Raw genomic sequence first — 24,121 nt, forward strand, 5'->3', positions numbered from 1 at the left:
TGGGGCACCATTTTACTGTAGAACAAGATGGTTTGCCTACTTTTATAAAGCATACTGTGAAACCAAACCTCTGCCTGTTTAAAAAAAGAAAAAGATTATATTGGAGTGTTAGAGCAGTTGAAACATCAGAGGCTTTAAGGCTAAAAAATGCCTTACATGAATCTTTATATGCTGGCTTAGGCCCTTGTCGCACTACATAACTTTCTCATGTAGACAAAGAATGTGATAATTATAATGCGGAGTTTATGGTAATCAGTGGTTGTTAGTCGCAGGTGGTCCTCCATATCTTTTACTTTCACAATGGGGCCCTCAGTCCATAACAATTTGGGATCTGGCACATGGGAGCGATCCCTTCAGTCTAAAGAAGGGAACGTTCTTCAGTGCTAGTCTGCACGCATGCTAGGTGCTTTAACCTGCTATTAACTCAGCATCATTCCACTCTTCTTTTGAACAGATTAGCCACAAAACCAGACGAAACATGAATATGAAATGGTGAAGATCTGTGTTCGTATTTATCAAGTGTATCAGTGTTGGAAAATGGTCCTACTTTTAAGAGCAGGAGCAAAAACATTTTATCAGTTTTCCTAACTTAGTCAATTACTCTTAAATACACCAGGATTTAGGAGCTGTCAGAAGATGATGTTCAGGCAGAGATTGGCACAAAAGGTGAAACATGTCAAACACTGGACAATAATGAAATTATAGTAAGATATCAATTTGACAGAGATGAACTGATATTTGTAATAAATCTTGTATGTTATGTGGTCACTCCATATACACAGACTAGCCACTTGTTTACAGCTGAAATTAAAGTGTTGATTTCAGAGTTCAAATGAAGGACTGGATGTTACAGTCCCTACGGTTTCTGCACCACAATTGTTGGAGGGTTGTTTAGAGCTGGCAATTAGGTGATGTTGCCACCACGAGAACACATCTTCAGTTGTACAACTCTGCCTCATTGGGTGTTTTAGCCTTTTATCACAAGACATTCTCCTTAGACGCAGGCCCACCACAAGCTGATCTTGATGTATGTCTCGTGGTCAACTGGTCTTCTTGGCTGCCCATCTTTCCTTTGAGCCATAGCTACTGGCTGCCCCTTTCAATGGTGTTGGCCAGTTCTATGATTGCTTTTCTGTTTGCATGCCCTCTGACACCTACCTCCCTGATTAACTTTGCTGTGGAACTGGCTACAAAGCCCCTGCACCCCACCTCAACTCTGTCCTCTGCTTCCGCTGCTAGGTTATAGTAACACAGCCCCTTACATTCATGAGCTTCATTAATATCATTCTCCCAAGGTGGAGGATAATGGACTAGGGAATGTTTACTGGAGTTGGACCAGGTGACCAGATCTGGTCGCAGAGTGGTTGTTGCAATCTCCAATGGGATAATGAGTCTCTGACCTAGGTACACTCGCATTTCCCAGTCCCTGGTTGCATTCAGTGGTCCTGACTCATAAGTTGAGGGGTTAGTTTTTGTTTTTTTCCCCTTCCCGGATGAAGGATGGAGATTGTCGGGTGCTATCTGATTGTTGAGAGGTATGGCATTGATAGTTACTTTCTTGCACTCAAGTTCAGATGCCAAGCATTTTAACACTTTGTAATGTTATGTGTAAAACAAGGCCTTGCAATAGCATTGATCTGCGTGTGTCACAACCAACCTTTTTTCAGGTTTTGCACAAAACCTCTATTAAAACGTGAGGTAATATGCAGATTCATACATTTCCCCACTACTCTGCATTAAGTAATGTTAAAGCAAGCTGCAATCATTGCCACAAGTGTGGATGAGCACACGTGTAAATTGTAAGCGATATCATAGCATCAATACCCAGGTGGTCATGGGTACAAACTCTACTGTAGTTGCCAGCATATCACCCTTAAGATAGGCAGGACAGGATGGATGATTGACAGCTAAATATCACACAATCTATCACGCAATTCTACTAACTCCTGGAACCTTTGCATGACAGTTTACAAGCCAAGGAAGGTTCAAGAAGGGAGACTCCTGAGGCATTGGCTAAATAGAGCCTCATAGAAGATAAGGAGGGATCACAGAAAGAGACACAGCAAGGTGATTGAGAACACTGGAAAAATGAGCACCACTTCAGAAAAGTCACAAGTCATTGCTAGTTTTAGTAACTGTTACTTCATGAGGTGGCCATAACAGCAGGAAGGTGAGTGTTCTGAAAGTACAGCTGTTGATCATTTAAACATGCCTATTATCAGCTTTAACTCTCTTTTGGTGTGTGTGTTTGTGAATTGATCTTCCCATCTGAGTGCTTATTATAGTAATAGTTTTGATATTGTTGAAATGTGGCAACAAATAATATGCAGCCTCACTCAATATTCCACCTTATTACGTTTTCCTTCTTCTGCTTCTTCTTTGAATACTGTTATTACTATTGTCTTGGTGCTGAAACCATAGCATTACTAGTATTAGAAACCTACACGGCATCATCGTAATTTTCAAGGCAACAACAAAATATCATCACAAATACCACTTTGTAGCTTGGTGTGCCGTAAAATTATGACGTCATTCATTTTCAAATGTGAGCTCCTAATCCTTGCTGGGAGTAAGTGTGGGATGCTTCATAAACAGCTCTCGTGTCCTCCTCTGAGATAGAATGCATTCTTTTCCTAATCAGGCTTTTAGTTTTAAATATGAGCACTGTTTTACAAGTAAAATGAATGAAGGAATGGATCACATTAAAGACAAAAGGTCCACAAAAATAGATTACTCCAGGAAAGATTAAGATTAAATGGACGGCAACCAAGCACAATTTTTCTATAAGACATAAAAGGAATAAGGGCAAATGCAGAGATGTAACTGCAACTCAAGGAAGCAAGTGCCTCAAGCACCATTGATAATGATGTTAGTGACTCCCACTCATATCCTTGACCTTATCAACCTCTCAGAGGAAAAGAACTGAGCAGCGCAGTTTGTGCATGGCAACCTGCTCTGAATCTGTACAAATCTGCAAAAGACACAAAAATAAAGAACAGGCCTACCTCCACCACATCTGGCGAAAAGAAAAGCTAGCTAACATTTAATTTATATGTTTATTCAAATATTTTGTTGTGCAATTCCATACAAGGTTGATCAGCACAAAGTGACCATGTCAGGTTTGCTGCAGACAAATGCATTGCCCTATGTGAAAAGCAAGATTTCAGTATTGTTCTCACATAAGATCATTTATCAGTAAGGATCAGATATACAATGAAAATTAGCAGACAAAAGGACTCAGAAGTGACTATATTCTTTTCTATTTTCATTTTTATATATTGCCAAATAGAACTGCATTATGACATATTTGGCATGCACAATAATGTAAAAACTGTCTCATCGGCTCAGGAACGTATGTTGCTTTGTTTCCCATATTTTCACACCTTTGATTTCACTAATGGAAGTAAGACCGTGCGCATAGCTTATTTTTATGTTACATATGAATGTCAGGAGACGAGAAAAAAAGCTCATGAATCTTTGTCAGAGTCATTTTAGTGGGCATGAGTTTAAATCAAATGCATCTCCAGCTAAGCACATAAACATCTTAAGAGTGCTTTTTACAGCCCCATTTCTAAATTGTACAAGCATGCCTCACTATAGACTTCTGCTGCTAATATGAAAAGTGTAAAAATAGAATTCGGAGCAGAATTATGCTTATTTATAGCTGTAAAACTGTAGAAATGAACTAATCGAGAACGGAAGGTGGCAGAAGCTAAACCAAGAATGCATTGAGTCACTACTGAAACTTCAAGCAACTGTGCTGCTTAGTCACCAAGCTTCATCCACTTATAGAACTACCGGGCAATACAAGTTGTATAGTGTGAATTTCCACACCCTAATTGCTTTTGTTTATGACACTAGCTATTTTAATAATGCTTTAATGCTGCTTCCCTGCTTGCATGTCTGCTCTATTTTGTCCCCAAGGGCTGGAAATTGAGTTCCTTACGTTAAGTCACATAAAGGGTGCTGGAAGATGCTTACAAGAACAAAGCTACAATGACAGTCCTACTTAGGTGAAGTCTGAAGGAAACTATTGACCGTAGGGTAGTGAACCATAGTTCTGGGTGCAAGTGCATTGCAACTGTCAACTGTATGTCTCCAAAGGTTGGTCAGTGTATGAATAGGCAAACAAAAGTAATGAAAGAGAAACAAACATTAGACAGTAATCCCTTGCTATATCGCGCTTCGACTTTCGCGGCTTCACTCTATCATGATTTTTTTCTCATACACGCTTACGTCACTACGCATGCGCTTTCTGAGAATTTTTATCTAAGCCCTACGATGGCTCCTAAACGTGCTGCTTTTACTAAGCCTTATGAGAATAAAACTAAGCGCCGGAGGAAGATGCTTACTATCCAGAAGAAGGTGAAACTCTTGTATATGATTAAAGATGGCAATACCCTACAAAAGCCTCCTCACGCATGTGAAAAGACAGCGCCAGCAACTGGCTATCAAGATGTTCTTCAGCCGCGCACCCAGACACCCACTGCCTACTCCTAGTACTTCTTTAGCAGAAGAAGACAACAACGCACCTGCTGAAGATACTGCACCACCTCTGAAGACTCTCCTACTCAGGTCGTGCCTTCATAGGTTAGTGGTTGTGTGCAATTAAATGTACAGTACAATAATCTACTATAGAAAAGCGTTCGGGATTGTCCTTCCGTCCCATGAGTGCAAAGCGTAGTGGTATTCCGCTTATTACAGACTTAATACTTGCGGCTTGAGGTACGAAGCGACGCGATGTGAGCAGAGTTCTGGTGCTCTCATCGTTCCCTTGCTTTTGTGCGATCGCTGGAAAAATAGAAAAATTATGTCTCTGGAAATAATTAATGTTGATGGAGTACAAATGCCTCACCGCGTAGTAAATATCAGGGGAGATGGTGCTTGCTTATTCTCATCTATAGCTTATTTAGTGCATGAAAGTCTTTAGCGGTACAGATTCGGGCTGACATTGTACGACTTTGGACAGGCACTTGAGGGGATCAAAAAAAAAAGATGTTATGAATGGACACTTTGATGTTCTCATTCTCTACACTTACATGCCTGATGTACACATGGAGCGCACAATAATTGAAGATAAAAGTCGGTCGCCTTAAAAGGCGAGTGCGCCTAGTAATATGATATTTGTAACGTCTAATATGTCTTATTTTCTCTTATTTTGTCCAATATATTGAGTAATACGAGTGTAATGGTGACTAAAGGGTGTTGTTTCATGTCTAGAGGGCTCTAATAATGTTAAAAAACGTATTTAGAAGGTCGTAAACAGGTTTTCTATACTCTAACTGCGAAAATATTTGATTTATAAATAAAGAATCCTACTTCGCGAAAATTCATTTATCACGGTAGAGTCTGGAACGGATTAATCGCGATAAACGAGGGTTCACTGTACTGTGGGTCAATATTAAAATAATCTACACAGGTTAGACAATGTGTATGTTTTCAGGAGAAGTCTGCACAAAAGCCATTCCACAATAAAAACAGCTCCCATGCCTGCTCTGTGATTTCACACTGGTGCACCATACAGTGGTTCTCTTTTCTTAGAATGGGCTATCATACTGGCTACCCCATACTGTTATGAGATAGACATCATTGTACTCATACTGAGTCCTACAAGCTCCTTATACTTTGACTGTTCTTGCATGCTAGCACCCAACACAGACTATTTTTCTTACTTAATCTGACTACCTACTCTAAATCTGACCTCCATGAAGTGACAATAATAATCCTACAAACCTATAAACTAACCCCTGTGCAAGTACTGTTCCACATTCACAGTGGTGACCTTACTTGTCCCCATCTCTTATGCCTCCATCCCTCCAGCAGCCCATTTGCCCTCTAACCTCACATTCTTATGACACAGTCCACAAGCTCACACTGGTTCTTCATAGTAGATATTTATCCTAAGTATTTTATTCAATAAAGGCCAGTTACACTTACATTAGAAGCTTCCTGCTGTTATCCTGTTGACAATTCCTAATCCCCTAGTATGATACTGGTCTGCCAAAGTATTTCCTCACACAGAATTGTCCATTTAAAATGGCACCTAACCTCATACTAGTTCACCATCCTCTAATGTACCACCACTACACTCCATATTGGACATACACATACACTTCAGTCCCCATAAATTACCTCTCACCAGTCATAATGATCACAGGGTTTCCAGAGGCATGAGGAGATCCTTCACTCCTGAGTACAACAATGTAAATAACAAAAGGAAGCAGATGTTGATGTCAGAGCTATAATGTGACAAAGCTGTAATGAGCTGTGAGAGGTTTGTGGGATCCTATTACTCTCACCCTTCCTTTGTATGTGTTGCACGCTTCTCAACCTAAGTGAGAGATTAGTATTCATTGTTAGGTGGTTCGTAGAAGAGAATCTGCATAGACCTCCAATTAAAATCGGTGCACTCAACATTTCATTAAGACTTTTAAATGCAAGCAAGAGAAATTATTTTCCAATTATCATACAGCTTCAAGGGCGCAGCAGCACAGCAGACGCTGCCTGGGTAGAATTTGCTCTGTCAATCTTATGAGCAGAACAAAGGTGCTAAGCAAACTGAGAGGTCAGTGCACCCAGGACAGATAGAAAACTGATTCTCTGTTCACCCAGAGCATGTGGGAATGAGCATAGCCTTCTATGTGAGTAGCCTCCTAAAATTGTTTCTCCTGCCTGAACTTCATATTTAACCATCCAGCTATCCAACATCAAACTCACTTAATCCAGTTTTGGGTTATGGAGGGCCAGAGTCTTTCCCAACAGCTTTAAGCACAAGGCAGGGACTAACCCCGGGCCCATTGCAGAACATACACATGCACATATCCACAAGGCCAGTTTTCATCTGCCACACCTCCTACCATACATGTCACAAAAAACGGAAAAACTGCCATAAGAGATACAGAGGGGACAAGCAAACTCCACACAGAAAAGTAGGCCAAGATTCAAACACAGAACTCTCCTGTAAGGCTTTGCTATCAACCACTGGACAACTGCTCATTGGACTATTTAATTCAGCCAAGTAGACAATTTCAGAACTCAGGACACCTTCAACAGTAACAAGCAGCAGACTCAGTCCAAGTTATTCATTTTGCTTTGTGCTCTGACACTCCCATTTTATCCTCATTAGTCCAAAAGGACAAGGAAATGATCCATCAACATAGTAATGATAGTGATGATAATTATGCATTTTAAGGAAGATAGTGTCAGGAAATGGCTAGGGCTCTGCACCTGGACCCATCTGTCTTCTTCAATTGTGAAATAACTCAGAATATGCACCAATCACATGAATGAAGGAACAAAGGAAGAAAGATGCAGGTACTGGGATGAATGATGTCATGGCTACCTGGAACCTTTGCAACCAACCTCCTCTTAAGCTCATCTAATGTTTTTGAGTTTTACCACTTTTTGTCTGTTTTGCTTGGTCAAGTCGAAATGGTCAAAAACTGCTGGAGCACAAAAAATGCTTGAAGAGATCAAATGGAGGATTTCATGAGTCACATGACAGATTCCTAGTAGAAAAAATGCCCTAGAATCTGAGGTTCCAGTTTTAAAATGATTTGTCAGAAAATTTAAAACCACTTACTGACAGACGGAGTGATCATCTTAGTCAATTTGGCCTTACATTAAGCAGACTGAATACCTACAAGCATGTCTACAAGTTGGTTCCAATGAAGAAAGGTTTCTGGAATACACTGTGACAGACAACTGCCAACTTGGTAATATGCCCAGCTGTGTTATACGGAACAGAATGCAGGCCAACAACCAAAAGAGCTGAGCATCATATACATGTCATGAAGATCCATATGCTCTAATTGACAAAAGAAGTATCTTGTCTTTGCCATACGTGCAATGACACAATTAGACAATTAGGTCAGTGTTGCACCAATCTATACTAATAAAAGGCAAATCCCTCACTGACTGACTGACTCACTCACTCACTCACTCACTCATCACTAATTCTCCAACTTCCCGTGTAGGTAGAAGGCTGAAATTTGGCAGGCTTATTCCTTACAGCTTACTTACAAATGTTAAGCAGGTTTCATTTCGAAATTCTACATGTAACGGTCATAACGGTCGATAACGTCCGCCATGTTGAACTTATTATTTATGGCTCCATCTTCACGAAATCTGGTAGGCGGATTCCCTGCGCTAACCGAAACCGATGTACGTACTTATTTCGATGGTATGACGCCACTGTCGGCCGCCATATTGAACTTTCCAACGTAACTAATTTTCCAACTTCCCGTGTAGGTAGAAGGCTGACCCATCTTCACGAAATTTGGTAGATGGCTTCCCTGTGCTAACCAAAACCGATGTACGTACTTATTTTGATTGTATGACGCCACTGTCGGCCGCCATATTTAATTTTCCAAGCATCATTAATTCTCCAACTTTCCGTGTAGGTAGAAGTCTGAAATTTGGCAGGCTCATTCCTTACAGCTTACTTACAAAAGTTAAGCAGGTTTCATTTCGAAAAATCTACACGTAACGGTCATAACGGTCAAGAACGTCCTCCATGTTGAACTTTCTTATTTATGGCCCCATCTTCACGAAATTTGGTAGGCGGCTTCCCTGCACTAACCAAAACCAATATACGTTCTTATTTCGGTGGTATGATGCCACTTTTAGCCACCATATTGAACTTTCCAACGTCACTAATTCTCCAACTTCCCGTGTAGGTAGAAGGCTGAAATTTGGTACTTATTTCGGTGGTATGATGCCACTGTCGGCCGCCATATTGAACTTTTCAACAGTCTTTGTTACTTAAGGGCTCATCTTCAAGAAATTTGATATGCGGGTTCCCAACGCTAACTGAATCCTACTTACATACATATATACATCCATAGCCTGCAGCTCGGTCACCGTGGGAGGCGTTTGGATGGGGGACCCTATATAAGGCCGTCCGTCACTCCAGTCTCTACGTTCCCTCCTTGCTTCGCCACGGGATTCACGTCTCCCTGCTGATAACTACAGCCTTTTTATTTAATCCACGGCTTCTCTGCTGTTTTATTGTTCATTTATTACGATTATAGTTATTGTGTAGGTATTTTAGACTTACTTTACATTGTTCAGGTACCCATTTCCTTTATCATTCCAACCGTACCCGCATTAACATGTCTATCGAGGTAATCACCATCGATCAAAGAACTGTCATTTACCGAGTGGTTTCCATGCCCGGAGATGGCACCTACCTTTTCCATTCTCTTTGTTACATATTGCACAGCCATATCAGGCTCACTCTTTGTGTCTTATGCATTGAATGACTGGGACAGGTTCAAGGTGTGGACTGATGACGGTACAGGAGATAATTATACTACACAGGAGCACTATAAGAATGAAATGCTTAAGCCCTTCACCTATGCATCTGCATGTGAGTTGAAGGCTGCCGCTGAATTGTTCGGTTGTCGTTTTCAAGTGTACCGAAATGGCCAAATATTTTACACCTTTGGACAACCGCCAATGCCTCTTCAACATCTTAGATTCACAGGTGACAATTTCAGTAGTGGACACTTTGATGTTTATGAATGTTTAAACTTTCAAAAGCTGGATGTGAAGTTATTGATGAAACTGGTTGTATACTTACAGCACTCGCTTGACAGATGCCGAATGTCTCTTCAACACAAGTCCTACAAATACTGTCGTAATTGAAAGAAACCATGAAACTCAAACCGATTATGACAGCAGCAATCCAAGCTGTGAGATTTGAAACAAGATTACTGTTTACAAGGCCAACTGTACATTGCATGCTTAAGAGTAAGCTCAGTGCACAGCTTGGTCATATTACAACCGGAGGGCCAAACTCACAATGTAGTATACAAAGAGATCCTTAACAAATAATTATTGGTATATTTTCCCTCAGTTTAAAAAGATTTAAATTTCTTCTTAATAAAACTTTTAAGGCAGTACTTTGCCGCTGCGAAGCGCGGGTATTTTGCTAGTCTCAGATAAAATGGAGAATGGGAGAGTGCAGTGTGATAGCCTTGTTCTACGAGCAGCACCTGGCATTGTCGACACTTTTCATACCACTTTGAAGTTAAACAACAGTAGCCTTGTGGAAGACCAAAACAAAGATAGCAATACACAATAAAGGGAGACAATTGTCAATCCAAGCCCAGATGATGCATCTGATTGTTCAAAATTACATTCTTAAATCCCAAAAGCAGACCCTAGACAAGTGGGATTGCGCTAAGTTGATGATGATGATGATGATGATAATGAGTGACAGATCTTTAATGAGCTCTGACCCTTTACCCCATATTTACATGCTATATGAAAGTAACTTCTCCATTTCTACTGCATTAGAAAAGTTCCACTTACATGCAGCAGTCATTTGATAACACAAGTGAATAAGCAAAAAGAAGTGAGCTACACCCTTTTCAGCCCTTGTTTTCATCTTTTGGAGTTTAGTGCTTTGTTTTTACTACATGCTCTGCTTTTGTGATTGAATGCTTGATTTTTTTGTGGATTTTTGCCAAGGATAAAGTTAAAAACCTTAGCTTATGTTTACCTGCCAACCCTGATTTCATCACCATCTTCCTGCATTTTGATCATTCATCTGGATTACTTATTAGTAAATAATTACTTTGCCTGATCACAACCTCTGTTGTTTTCCAGCTTTGCCCACCTGATCACCCACTCAATTCAATGTCTTAACATTTCTGGCAAGTCTAATCGTGTCTGAGAATGTCTTGCTCTGCTGCATGCTCTTAGAGTTGGCAACAGTCAGTTGGTAGTGAGGGATGAGCGGCATAAGGAAGTAAAAATAATATACAGTGCAATGTAGAATTTAGGGAGGGGTTTCTCCAATCTATCTATCTATCTATTGTGAACTGGGACCAGGACAAAGGCAGACAGACATCGTTGGCTCCACCACACACTGTTTATTTTCAACAATATTTACAATATTAAGTGCACAACAAACCCCAGTGCCTCTTGCACTGAATCCCCAAAGTCCAGGCCACACTCTCAGTCACTGTGCCTCTGTTTCGACCGCCTCCCGTCCTCTCTCCAGCTCTGTCCTTTTCCACCCGACATCCACTATCGACTGAAGGGAGGCGGCCCCTTATATGGGAACCTGGATGGGCTCCAGCTGCTTCCTGGCACTCCCTCTTGGACACACCCCTGTGTGGCGGAAGTGCCGGCTGTGCACCCGGAAGCTGTCCGGGTTTCTCCTGTCTTCTTCTCCCCAGCACTTCCTGGTGTGGCGGAAGTGCTGGGCTCCTGGATTCCTCAGGCACTGGGGTGCCGCCTGGCGGTGGCCACGGGTCCCTACAGGGCTGGGCTTCCAAGCCCTCTACCCGTGGCCCCCAATACAACCAGGTCGATCGCCCCCTTGCGGTCTGGAGGAGGCACAAGCTCTCCTCCGGTCCTCTTGGGCATCCCGGCCGGGCTCCAGCCCCGACCGGGTCCCACACAGGATATTCCGGCACCGGGGCGCCACCTGGCTGTGGCCAGGGGTCCCTACAGGGCTGGGCTTCCAAGCCCTGTACCCGAGGCCCCCAACATAACCAGGACAGACGCCCCCTCACGGTCTGGAGGAGGCACAATTCCTCCTCCGGTCCTCCTGGGTGCCCCGGCCGGGGACCACACTATCTATCAATCTATCTATTGTGAGGGATGGCTAGCAGTTTATACTGGCCAGCACCCCCAGGCCGCTAGATGGAGTCCTCCCTGCAACATGGAGGTGCCCCAAATTCCCGCAGGGCATTATGGACAATGGAGTTCAACTTAACAGCCCTGCTTGATACCTTGGGGGCAGCCAGGGGACGCTGCAGGGAGGCACAAATGTTTCTATTATAGCCTGGAAGTACTCCCTAGTCATGGGGATGAAAAAAATGAAGTACTTCCTGGCTGAAGAAAAGAAGTTTTCATCTGACCCGGAAGTGCTACAGAATCATGGACTGAAGGACAGAAGCACTTCCGGGTCACAAACTATATACAGAACTATTGGAAACCCAGCAGACTGAGCCAGAGTTGGGAGGGAGTGTGACAGAGCTGCTGGGTGGAGAGGAGGATTGATTTATTGTGATTTGTGATTATTGTTATTGTTTATTGTGTATCGTGGAGGTGGAAGTGTTTTGTGCACATTATTCGGAAATTAAATTCATTTCTTATATTTTACCTGGTGTCGGTCGTGTTGTTTGCGGGTTTCACGGGGCAACAGCGTCCCCTACTGTCACACTATCTATCTATCTATCTATTCTATAGTGTCACCTCTAAGCTTTCTTACTGTCACCAAAATGTATCGCAAGGAATTCTGCTGTCGATTCATCAGTTTCTGCTGTGAGCTTAGAGGAGTGCCAAGGTCTGCCTCAGTCCTAAACAGAATGTCTGTGATGCCAGCAGCTACAATACATGTCCAGGACAATCAAGCTATATGAATTGTTTCCTAGAAACCAGAAGATGCTCCTTGAAAGAAAATGGCTGATTGAAGAGGACAAGAATGACACAAAGTAAAATTCAGTTATACTGGTTTTTCATCTATTCACAGATTATAGTTCAGGGTTTAATATTTTAATCCCCTCCAAAGCAATAACCACATTCACAGATTTGGGCCTAAGCATATCTCTCTATAATTTTATTTTAGATTTGTTTTTTTGCAGGCAGGTCTCCTCCACCCTGACTCTGACTATAGAAGCCCCGCTGGTAGGTGTGTTCGCCTCCCTGCTTTACCCATTACTATGTGGTTTGACACAATTCTACTTTCACTTTAAAGCTAGCTGATGACACCAGCATTGTATAATAGGCATAATTACTAACAACAACAAAGTGCCATGCAGGGAAGAGTTTATGGGCTTGGGAAGGTGGTACCCTGAGAATTTCTGCTGAGTTACTGTCAGCAGAACTAAGGAACAAGTTGTTGACTGCCTGAGAATAGAGGGGACCACACTGCCACTTAACTTTTATATGGCCACCAACAACAAGTTTCTGAGAAATCTCATCACTGGTGAACATCTAACTAACATAGCTGTTGTAATTAAGAAGGCATATTAAGGCTTCTACATTTGGACTAACAACGTTTTAAACATCTTCACAAGTACTTACCAATTTCAGTAGAAAGTTTACCTACCAGATGCATCATCGTATTTTTATAGATATTCAAATTCTGACCACAGAATATTACAGGATATTGTTAAGATAATCTGTGTGACTAGCAGTAATGAACATTTTCACATGAAGACATGACACACAATCAAAGACCCAGGCCTTCCAGTAAGTTATAGAGGATTCTAACACCTTCATCTCTAGATCTGGGGGCTGTTTATTACCTCAGCAATGAGGCTACGTCTTTTGATGTGCATCTCTTTATCGTGTGTGTGTTGGACTGCATTTACATAAGCTGAACTTTGTCTTTGTGTGACTGTCCTAACAACTAGGTGAGACACAATGCAAATCAGAATTGAATTGTTCTACTGTGCATGTGGTAACACAGAATTGGTCAATCCATTTGGCGCCACCTATGATGTCATTATCTGAGGGATGCCCTTTCTGGATGTTAAGGGGTGAACGCTCCAGACACTGAGGGGGACCACTCACTCTCCAAGGTCATAGAAGTATGAAAATAATGCCAATGGTATGCACACAAAAAGGCTCCATTTGTGTTTGTGAAGGTGTGCGCTCTGAACACTGAAGGGGCACACCCCACCTGGTCATGTCAAACTATGATGATGGTGAGTATGGACTGTTAATGAAAGTAAACTTAAGGGAGACTGATATTGAACTCTAATGATACTGGAAGGCTGCCATTACCTGCTAGGCACCATTTATGATGGTAAAAGTGTGCACACTCTATACACCAAGGGGCACCATTTGTGCTATTGAAGGGGGCACACAGGTCATCAAAATCTAATAATACCAACTAGCTTCTACGGACCACCAGGGATGACATCCGTCAATCCCACTTAGGCCTGGCACTATGGTAACACATTTTAGTTAAAAGAATATGGCGTATCACGTCAACTAGCTTAGTGACTGGTTATAGCCTACATAGGTGAGCACTATTCTGGCATCTATCCATAATCAGTTTTAGGAAACGGAGTCTAAAATATAGCAAAATATCCCTGCTAATTATTTTAAAGGATTATATAAATACAGGCAGACAGTACACACGGCACAAGAGAGCATGTGTACTTTCATGGAAAGACCTGTGGAAGACTGCATTGAAGTGGAGTTCCTAAGTGGTGTATCTCCCTACTTAAGCCACCAGACTACCAGGTCCTTATCTGTCAGGACAGGTGGCTTACCCACTTGCCCAGCTCCAGATTATTGTAGCCATTTGGAAAGTGGCTGTCTCAAAGAGGGTTAATTGAACACAATACCAAGTTCAAGGGGTTTAACAAAAATATTGTATGAGCTGTTTACCAAAGACAGATGTTTTTATACATTGCCCCCCTTTTTCAGGGGCTCAAAAGTATTTGGACAAACTATCCATCCATCCATTATCCAACCCGCTATATCCTAACTACAGGGTCACGTGGGTCTTCTTGAGCCAATCCCAGCCAACACAAGGCACAAGACAGGAAACAAACCCCAGGCAGGGCGCCAGCCCACTGCAGGGCACACACACACACTAGGGACAATTTAGAATCACCAATGCACCTAACCTGCATGTCTTTGGACTGTGGGAGGAAACCGGATTACCCAGAGGAAACCCACACAGAAACGGGGAAAACATGCAAACTCCATGCAGGGAGGACCCGGGAAGCAAACCTGGGTCTCCTAACTGCGAGGCAGCAGCTCTACCCACTGTGCCACCGTGCCGCCCTGGACAAACTAACATAACCATAAATATAATGGTCATTTTTCAATATTTGGTTGAAACTCCTTTGCAGTCAATGACTGCCTGAAGTCTGAACCTATGGTCATCACCAAGTGCTTGGTTCCCACCCTAGTGATACTTTGCCGGCAGGTGCTGCTTGTTCGTTGGACTTTCTGCCTTCAGTTTTGTCTTCAGCAAGTGAAACGCATGTCCTTTTGGGCTGAGGTCAGATGATTGACTTCAGCATTGAAGAATATTCCACATGTTTGCCTTGAAAATCACTTGGTTTGCTATCACAGTATGTTTTGGCTCTTTGTCCCTCTGTACTGTGAAGTGTCATTTTATCACTTTTTCAGAATTTGGCTGAATCTGAAAAATATTATAGCTCTATACATTTCAAAATTCATTCTTTTGCTTCTGGCATATGTCATATCATTAATAAACTCCAGACTTCCATTGGCAGTCACGCATGCCCATGCCATAAAACTGCCTCCACCATGTTTCACAGATGATGTGATATTCATTAGATCATGAGACATTTCTTCTCTTCTCCATATTTTTCTCTTTCCAACATTCTGGTATACATTGACCTTAGTGTCATTTGTTCAAAGAAAATTGTTCCAAAACTGTACAAGCTTGTAAAAGTGTTTTCTTACAAAGTCTAATCTGTCCTTCCTATGCTTGAGACTTACCAGTAGTTTTCACCTTATGGTAAACCCTCTGTCTTTACTTTCATGAAGTCTTCTCTTGATTGTAGACTTTGGCAATAATAGGTTTACCTCCTGGAGAGTGTTCTTGGTTTGGCTAAATGTTGTGAAAGGGTCCTTCTTCACCAAGGATAGAATTCTGCAATCATCCGGCACAGTGGCCTTCTGTGGATTTCCATACTTTCTGTGTTGCTGAATTCACCAGTGTGTTCCTTCTTTTTAAGAATGTACTAAATGGTTGATTTGACCACTCTTGGTGGTTCTGCTGTCTCTCTGATAGATTTGTTTCGTCTTCTCTGCTTAATGATGGCCTGTTTTACTTGCACGGACAGCTCTTTGGACCTAATATTGAGAGTTTACAGTGACCGCTTCCAAATGCAAATTCCACACTTGCAGTCAACTGCTGGCCTTCTACCTACTTAATGGTTATTGAAATAATCAGGAACCTGCTCACTTCTGGCTATGAAACAGCTTGTCACTCAAGAAACATAATCTTGACCCCTCTGCTTTTGAAAATTTTAGACCCATTTCTAGCCTGCCTTTCTTAAGTAAAATTCTAGAGAAGGCAGTTATTATGCAGCTAAATGACCACCTCAATAAACATGCTATTCTTGATAAATTTCAGTTGGGTTTCAGGACAAATCACAGCACAGAAACTGCACTTGTTAAAGTAGTAAATGACTTGCGGGTAAATGCAGACAGAGGCCGTGTATCTCTTCTCATCCTCTTAGATCTGAGTGCTGCATTTGACACCATTGATCACAACATTCTTAGAAATCACCTTAGTCAATGAATATGCCTCTCTGGCAGTGTCTTAAATTGGTTTGAATCCTACCTGGCAGGAAGAAAATTCTTTGTTAGCTGTGGTAATTATAACTCAAAGACACATGATATTCTATATGGTGTTCCACAAGGCTCTTTCCTGGGTCCGCTGCTCTTCTCAATCTACATGCTTCCGTTAGGTCAGATTATCTCAGGGCACAATGTGAGTTACCACAGCTATGCTGATGAAACACAGCTGTATTTATCAATTACACCTGATGACCCACACGCTGTTATTTCACTAACACAATATCTTACTTGTGTTTCTAATTGGATGAATAGTCATTTTCTCAAGCTAAATAAAGAGATAACAGAAATTTTAGTGATTGGCAATAATGGAGATAATGAGATTATTAGAAATAAACTTGATGCATTAAGGTTAAAAGTCAAGATGGAGGTAAAGAACTAGAACTTAGGGGTAACTGTTGATTGTAACCTGAATTTTAAATTGCATATTAATTAGACCACTAGGACAGCATTTTTTCACTTAAGAAATATAGCAAAAGTTAGACCTCTTATATAATTGAAAGATGCTGAGAAATTAGTTCACGCTTTTCTTTTCAGTCGTCTAGATTACTATAACGCACTCCTCTCAGGACTACCCAAAAAAGACATAAATCGTTTGCAGCTAGTGCAGAATGCAGCTGCTAGAATCCTAATTAGGAAAAGAAAATCCGAGCACATTTCCCCAGTTTTGATGTCACTACACTGGCTACCTGTGTCATTCAGAATTGACTTTAAAATACTGCTCATGGTTTACAAAGCCTTAAATAATCTTGCTCCATCTTATATATCGGAATGTCTGACACCCTATATTCCAAATCTGGAATAGCCTGCCAATAGGAATTCGCCAGGCTAATACAGTGGAGCACTTTAAAAAACTGCTGAAAACACATTACTTTAACATGGCTTTCTGATAAATTCAACTTCATTTAATCCTGATACTCTGTATATTCAATTCATTATAATAACTACTCATGGTGGCTCTAGAATCCACACTAACCCCCACTCTCTCTTCTGTTTCTTTTCCCGGTTTTCTGTGCTGGCGATCTGCGCCACCACCACCTAATCAAACCACTGTGATGTTCCTACATTGATGAATTAAAAGCCAGAAGTCTACATGACCATCATCATCAAGCCCTTCCATGTGAACCCTAAATACAAAGCGGACTGTTTCATTTATGTTAGGTAGAATACCCAGAAGGGGCTGGGTGGTCTTGTGGCCTGGAACCCCTGCAGATTTTATTTATTTCTCTCCAGCCGTCTGGAGTTTTTTTTTTCTGTCCTCCCTGGCCATCAGACCTTACTCTTATTCTATGTTAATTAGTGTTGTCTTATTCTAATTCTTACTTTGTCTTTTATTTCCCTTTTCTTCATTATGTAAAGCACTTTGAGCTACATTATCTGTATGAAAATGTGGTATATAAATAAATGTTGTTGTTGTTGTTGTTGTCAGTTAAATGTCTAAATACTTTTGAGCCCCTGAAAATGGATTGGCATGCAGAAAAATTGTTGTCCTTCCTAAATGGCTCAAATGATATTTTAGGTAAACCCCATAAATTAAAGCTGAAAGACTATGCTTCAATCACATAATGATTGTTTTATTTCAAATCCATTGTGGTTTTGTACAGAGCCAAAATTATGAAAATTATGTCACTCCAAATACTTTTGGACTTAAGTGTAGTTCTTTTGTTTTATGCAGTGCTCTTGAGCTCACCTATCATAAGGTCTTTGAGTTGTTGTCTTCCAAGAGTGCTACCATGTTTCAGAGCAGTGTTGTTATGGAGTCGTCACCTGATGTGGCTAGGAACAGGTGTAGTTTCCAAAAACAATGGTACTGCCCACAGAAAAAGATTAAATGCCACTAAAACAACAAAATTATTAATAACAATAATAGCAATAATGTAATTAGACAATACCTCATATTTTTTAGTGAGTTCCTGATGTAATTAAATGCAAACTGACAGTAAATAAGACTAGGCGGAGAGTCCAGATAAAACTTATATAATCAGAAGTGACTTTAAACCCCCTGATGGAGTGACTCGTGGTGTCATGGGTGGCCCCGTTTAACAAAAGTTATCAGTTTAGAATTTCCCTAAGTGACCTTTGCTGTAATCCTTAAAGAATGGGAATCTCAGATAGCAACCCATCAAAGAATTTTATAAGAGGGGTAAAAGACAGTGTGCAATGGGTGTGTGTCCTGGCTGAAAAGGCTCCTTAGATTGGAAGGAAGACCAGCCTGTTGGAAGCACAAGAAGAAAGGCTGGGTGTTCTTTGCCTTAGGAAGGAAGTTGGCAGAAGACTTCAGTTTGGAGGTGGGTATGCTGGCATCCCAGCATGGTTGGATCAAGGAACAACATCTGGCTGTGAGGCTAATGTGACAAAAACACTGGGTGAGACAACATGTCAAGGTTACATGCTCCTCTGACAAGTTAGGTGGCAGCAGCCCTGGGAGGCACCCACAAGGCATGCTGGGAACTGTAGTTCCATGGGGCAGCCTTGCTGGGTTCTGGGGGTACCGCTAGAGGATACTATGAGGATTTATGATCCCTGCTCTTGGGAGACTTCCACCCAATCCAGAAGTGCTTCCATTGGGCTATGCCCTAGCACCAGAAGTACTCCCGGGTTTAAGATAAAAGAAGCCACTTGACCACATGTGGGTGAGAGACAGGGTCAGGAAATCAGGAGAGGAGCTGGAGAACACTAACCTGGGAGGAGTGGAGGAATTAAGGAGAGAAAGAGAGAAAAGGACATTTGCGGCTACACAATCTGTAAGAAGCCTTTTGCGAGGTATTTGTTTAAAGAAATGCTTTTTAATGTATTGGGAAATGTGTTGTGTTTGGGGTTTGAGGTACTGAAACACCCCTTACTGGGCACTGGGACCATGCAGATCCTGTCAGTCCCCCAAATTTCATTTGTAAATATTATATGTAACAAAATGAGAAAAAATAAAAGAATGTCCAAAATTATAAGAAAACAATGCACATATTTTGAAAATAAAAAGAACCCGGAATAGCCTGACAACTTCCAGCCAGTTGTGAATGTGGGTTCACTGAGAAAGTCTAGAGCAGGAAATCTCCTTCAAAGATTAGAGATGCACTTTGAAAGCACACTGATATTTAAAACTGATCTCAAACCTGGATACACTCTGATGATTTCTAATAAAGGATAATATGGTGGCAAAGACAGCCATGCTTATGCCTAAGAGCCCCGGTGCCTGGTTTGAAGCTAAGCTGGGCGGCATTTGCGTGCTGTCCTGGTTTCCTCTCATATTCCAAAGACAAAAAACATTAAATTGGCCCTGTGTTATTTTTATGCTTGTGAGCATGAGCGTGCCCTGTGTTGGACCCTGTTTTATTATGAATGCCATTTACATGACAGACACCTGTTCCCAAAATTAAACATTACAGTTACTCACACACTGTATATTTTTTCCGTTTTGTATCCAGGTAGGATAAATGGCTTTCTCAGGATCACACAGCAAATCAGAGGCAGCTGTTGAACTGGCATCCTTGCAATCTAGAGTGGCAAGACCTTGTCACTAGGCCACTCCTCTGCATTTTGTCTACTGCTGCTAACACAGACTCCAGCCCCAAATGTCTATACAGTAGAAGATAAAGATCACAATATGGATGGCATTCAGAGAAATAAAATGTAATATGTCAAGCAAAACCTTTCATTCTTTTGTTTGTTCACTCATCAGTACCTGCAGTACTGTATACAGTGCTGGTCTCCATATTACAAAAAAAAACAATCTAGAGGAGAGTGACCAGGCTGACTCCTGGAGTAAGAGGTATGAGCTATAAGGAGAGAGTAAACGAGCTGAAACTTACAAGTTTAAGCAAATGGAGAATAAGAGGGGACATAATTGAAGTGTTTAAAATTAAGAAGGAATTAGCACAGTGGATACCAGATGTTACTTTAAAATAATGTATTGTACAAGAACATAGAGAGCAGTTGTAAAAAAAAAAAAAGAAAAAAAAAAACACTAAGGGACGATTTTGCAAAAACGTTAGAAAGTTTTTCTTTACGGTAAGAACCATAGAGACATGGAATAACTTACCCTATATTGTGGTAAATGAGCCACATTTCCTGCATTGTGAGGGAGTGTCAGTTCTGGCACTACGGCCTTGTGGCATGATTCCACAAGGGTGATCCAGCTCACAGGATTCTCATTGTTGAGGACCTGAGCAGCTGGACCAGGTCAAGGGGATGCCCATGTAACACCTGGCTGCAGCAGATAGATGGTCATATATGGGGGGGTGGGACTGGACTGCAGGTCTGTCTGGGGGGGTTGCCAACCAGGATCCCGAGCTTTTATGTCGTGTGGTGAGTGTGGCAATGTGCTGCCGCTGTGCATGCTCCCCAGCCTGAACCTGACCTGATAGTATGGTGTAGATACTTTAGGGACCTTCAAATCTCAGCTTGATGTTATTTTGTACATTCTAGGTGAATAGGATAGAGAAGCTTATAGGGCTAAATGGCCTATTCTCATCCCAATTGTTCTAATCTTTTAATTTTCTAATCAATATGCAACATAGTGACACTTTCTGTGCAATGATAAGTGAGAAGAAATTCCCTGCAGAGCTTAGAGCTTGTGTCAAGGCAGAAAATTCTGCAGCATTGAAGGTTCTGAAGAATGGAAGATGTTGGGAAGAACCAAGTCACTTCCTAAAACTGGCCATCTGGATAAACTGAGCAACTAAAGGAGAAGGGCCTTGGTGAGACAGGTGACCAAGAACCCGGTGGTCAGTTTGGATGAGTGCCTGGGTGGATATGGGCATCACTTCCAGAAGGACACCCATACCTACAACACTCCACTTTTCTGCATGTTATGAAGAGTGGCCAGAAGGAAGGCTTTCCTCAGTAAAAGACACATGAAAGCGCACTGGGAGTTTTTGTAAAACACTTGAAGGACCCTCAAACTATAAAAAACAAGGCTCTCTGGTCTGATGAAACCAAGATAAGTATTGTGACTCACACTCAAACACACATCTCTGAAGAGAACTGAAAATAGATGTCTACTGATGGCCTCTATCCAATCTAAGAGGATCTGAAGAGAAGGATGCAGAAAATCCCCAAATCCAGGTCAGTGTGCGAAGCTTGTCATGTCATACCCAAGAAGACTCCAGGCTGGAATTGTTGGGAAAGGGTCTGAATACTTTTGTCAATATGATTGCTCAGTGTTTAATTTTAAATTAATTTCCAAAAAGTTCTAAAATCCTGTTTGTCATTGTGAGGAACTAAGTGTTGCCTGTTGATTGAAAAATGTATTTAAATGATTTTAGTACAATCAGTAACAGCAAAATGTGAAAAAGAGAAGGGAGTGAAAGGCATTGTGTATGTTCAATTACAACATCTTTTGATTATACTGATTATTTTAAGGGTGGCACAGTGGTAACACTCCAGCCTTGCAGTTTGGCGACCTGTGTTTATGTCTCAGAATATCATTGAGTGTAATTTGCATGTTCCCCTTTTGGTCCCCATGCTGGTTTCCTCTTGGTGCTCTGGTGTCCTGCCACAATTCAAAGATATGAGGGCTTGGTGGACTGATGATGCCAAATTGGACCTGGTGCTTATGGTGTCACAGTTATTTTACTTTACATCCTGCTCTGTCACTCTCTCTGTGTGGTCTTTACTTTGGATACCCTAATTGTCCCCTCACATCACAAAACACTTGGGTGTTAGACTATTTGTGCATGCTAGAATAGGCTGCTGTGAGTGTGGGGGTATGTGTAAATGTGCAACTGCAGATGAAATGACATGCAGTCCAGGGACCAGCCCTGCCTTGACCCTCATGAGAGGGATGGAAACTAAATGGGGGATAATTATTCCAGCAGAATGCATTGCACTTTGCCTTTCGAAACCTCTGTTAAAGATTAATTTACCAATATTCAACAGTAGTCTTTTCCCTCTTGCATCCAAGAATATTAAGTTGATCAAGTATCCAAAATTACTGTTAGGTTTACAAGAGGTTTCTATGAGAATGGATAGCAGGGTTTGTGCAGTGACCGACCAGGATGTTTATGAGTAAATTCATGAGGAAACACTTTTACCACTTAAACTGATGCAAACCCGTGCATTATGGCTGATAACCAAAAATGTAAGTCCAGCAGAAAATGATTCATAACCAATAATTATTTCCTTTCTGTTTTAAATGTAGAGAAAAGTCAAGCAAAATTACACCTTTTTATTGGCTAATTAAAAAGATTACAATATGCAAGCTTTCGAGGCAACTTAGGCCCCTTCTTCAGGCAAGATGTAATGTTTTAAATAAAAGACTTTTTGTTGGTGAGAGGATCCGAACATACCTGTACCATGACTTAACAAAACAATGCATTATAGATATTGCAATATGCAATTGATTTTTTACTCATTTTTGAGAATGGTGCACATCATCGTCTGACACAATGCAGTCAAGTTTAATGGAATAAACCAGTGCAAACCATTCCCATCATCCATAACATAAGAGATGAACCAAGTCCCTCAAAGACCACCAACAGCTGTAAGAACTCAGACCGGTAGGCAGCTAACACACACGCACACACACACACTCACGCACACACACACACTCACGCACACTCCGTGCAGATGCCTTAAGAACTGGAATTCGAATCACTCACCATGGTTACCAGCAGTTTGCTGCGCGCGCGATTGCCATGGCAGCCGATTCCGGGAAGACCGATGCTAATAGAGAATAGGGACTTACCGGCGCCTCCCGTGGATTAGGCTAGCTGGGGCTACTGTTAGCAGGGATAGGTCTGGGCATTCCCAGGAAGATGCCAATACTACGGAATGAAGAGACGGGGAGAAAGAGAGCGTGCAAGAGAGAGATAGAAAGAGAGAGAGGGAGAGAGGGTGAAAAAGAGAGGGAGGTGGAGAGAGAGAGAGTGAGAAATGGTGCAGAAAGACCCACTGAAAGCGCCGCTATCAGTCCGTTCCATGACATCATCCGCGACGAGCTGGGGGGCGCTTGGGAGGGTTCAGGCGGGTGGAGGTTAGGGTTGGAGGGGTAGTTGAATCTGGGGGAGAGAAGAGTCTCGCTTCAGCGCAGCCCGCCACGGTTCGGTTTTTGGATCCTAGATATTCAATGCAACGCGATCGGGCAGGGCGACTTGAACAAATCAAATGTACAGCGCGATATTGAATAATCTGGCGAAGCGCGAATGTGAGGGAATCGGGTCTGTGTTTATTACAAAGAGGCTCCCCGCGCCTTGGGGACACACATTCTTTGAAATCGCATATCTTTTATCTTGGTGTTTTAAAGATTATCCCGCTAAGTCATTTTCTTTTCATTTGCTTTCGATTTTTTTTAAACCCATGCACATGTATTATTCTTATTCTACTGTAACACCTTCAAAATAGAATACAGATGTCTGAAAATTTACCAAACTACTAAAACAATGAAAGATAGATAGATAGATAGATAGATAGATAGATAGATAGATAGATAGATAGATAGATAGATAGATAGATAGATAGATAGATAGATACTTTATTAATCCCAAGGGGAAATTCACAGACTCCATCAGCAGCATACTGATAAAAATAAACCATGTTAAATTAAAGAATGATAAAAATGCAGGTAAAACAAACAATAACTCTGCATAATGTTAACGTTTACACTCCCCCAAACCTCCCACCCCCGAATGGAGTTGTGTGTGGGGAAGGAACGATATTAGGCTGTTTATAATTTAATATTCCTCCCAAAGGTTGAACCGTGTAGTGAACTGTGTTCTTAGATTGTTCAGGTAAGGAAGACAAATATTTAGGTAAAAGTTAAAGCAGTTTACTTACTAAACATGGTAGCTGAAGAGTGGTGGCAAGCTGCAGA

General features: G+C 41.5%; 1 protein-coding gene across 1 annotated transcript in view; it reads right to left on the reverse strand.

Annotated features, from left to right (window-relative positions):
* Positions 1–23,178, reverse strand: part of sema4ba (sema domain, immunoglobulin domain (Ig), transmembrane domain (TM) and short cytoplasmic domain, (semaphorin) 4Ba) — a 274,559-nt gene extending 251,381 nt beyond the window's left edge. The window contains exon 1 of the mRNA XM_039773331.1: positions 22,997–23,178. The gene's annotated coding sequence lies outside the window, so the exon portion shown is untranslated. The remainder of the gene's footprint in view (positions 1–22,996) is intronic.
* Between the last annotated feature and the right edge of the window lie 943 nt (positions 23,179–24,121).

Source organism: Polypterus senegalus, chromosome 12 (genome assembly GCF_016835505.1).
Source record: "Polypterus senegalus isolate Bchr_013 chromosome 12, ASM1683550v1, whole genome shotgun sequence".
Taxonomy (NCBI): Eukaryota; Metazoa; Chordata; class Cladistia; order Polypteriformes; family Polypteridae; genus Polypterus; species Polypterus senegalus.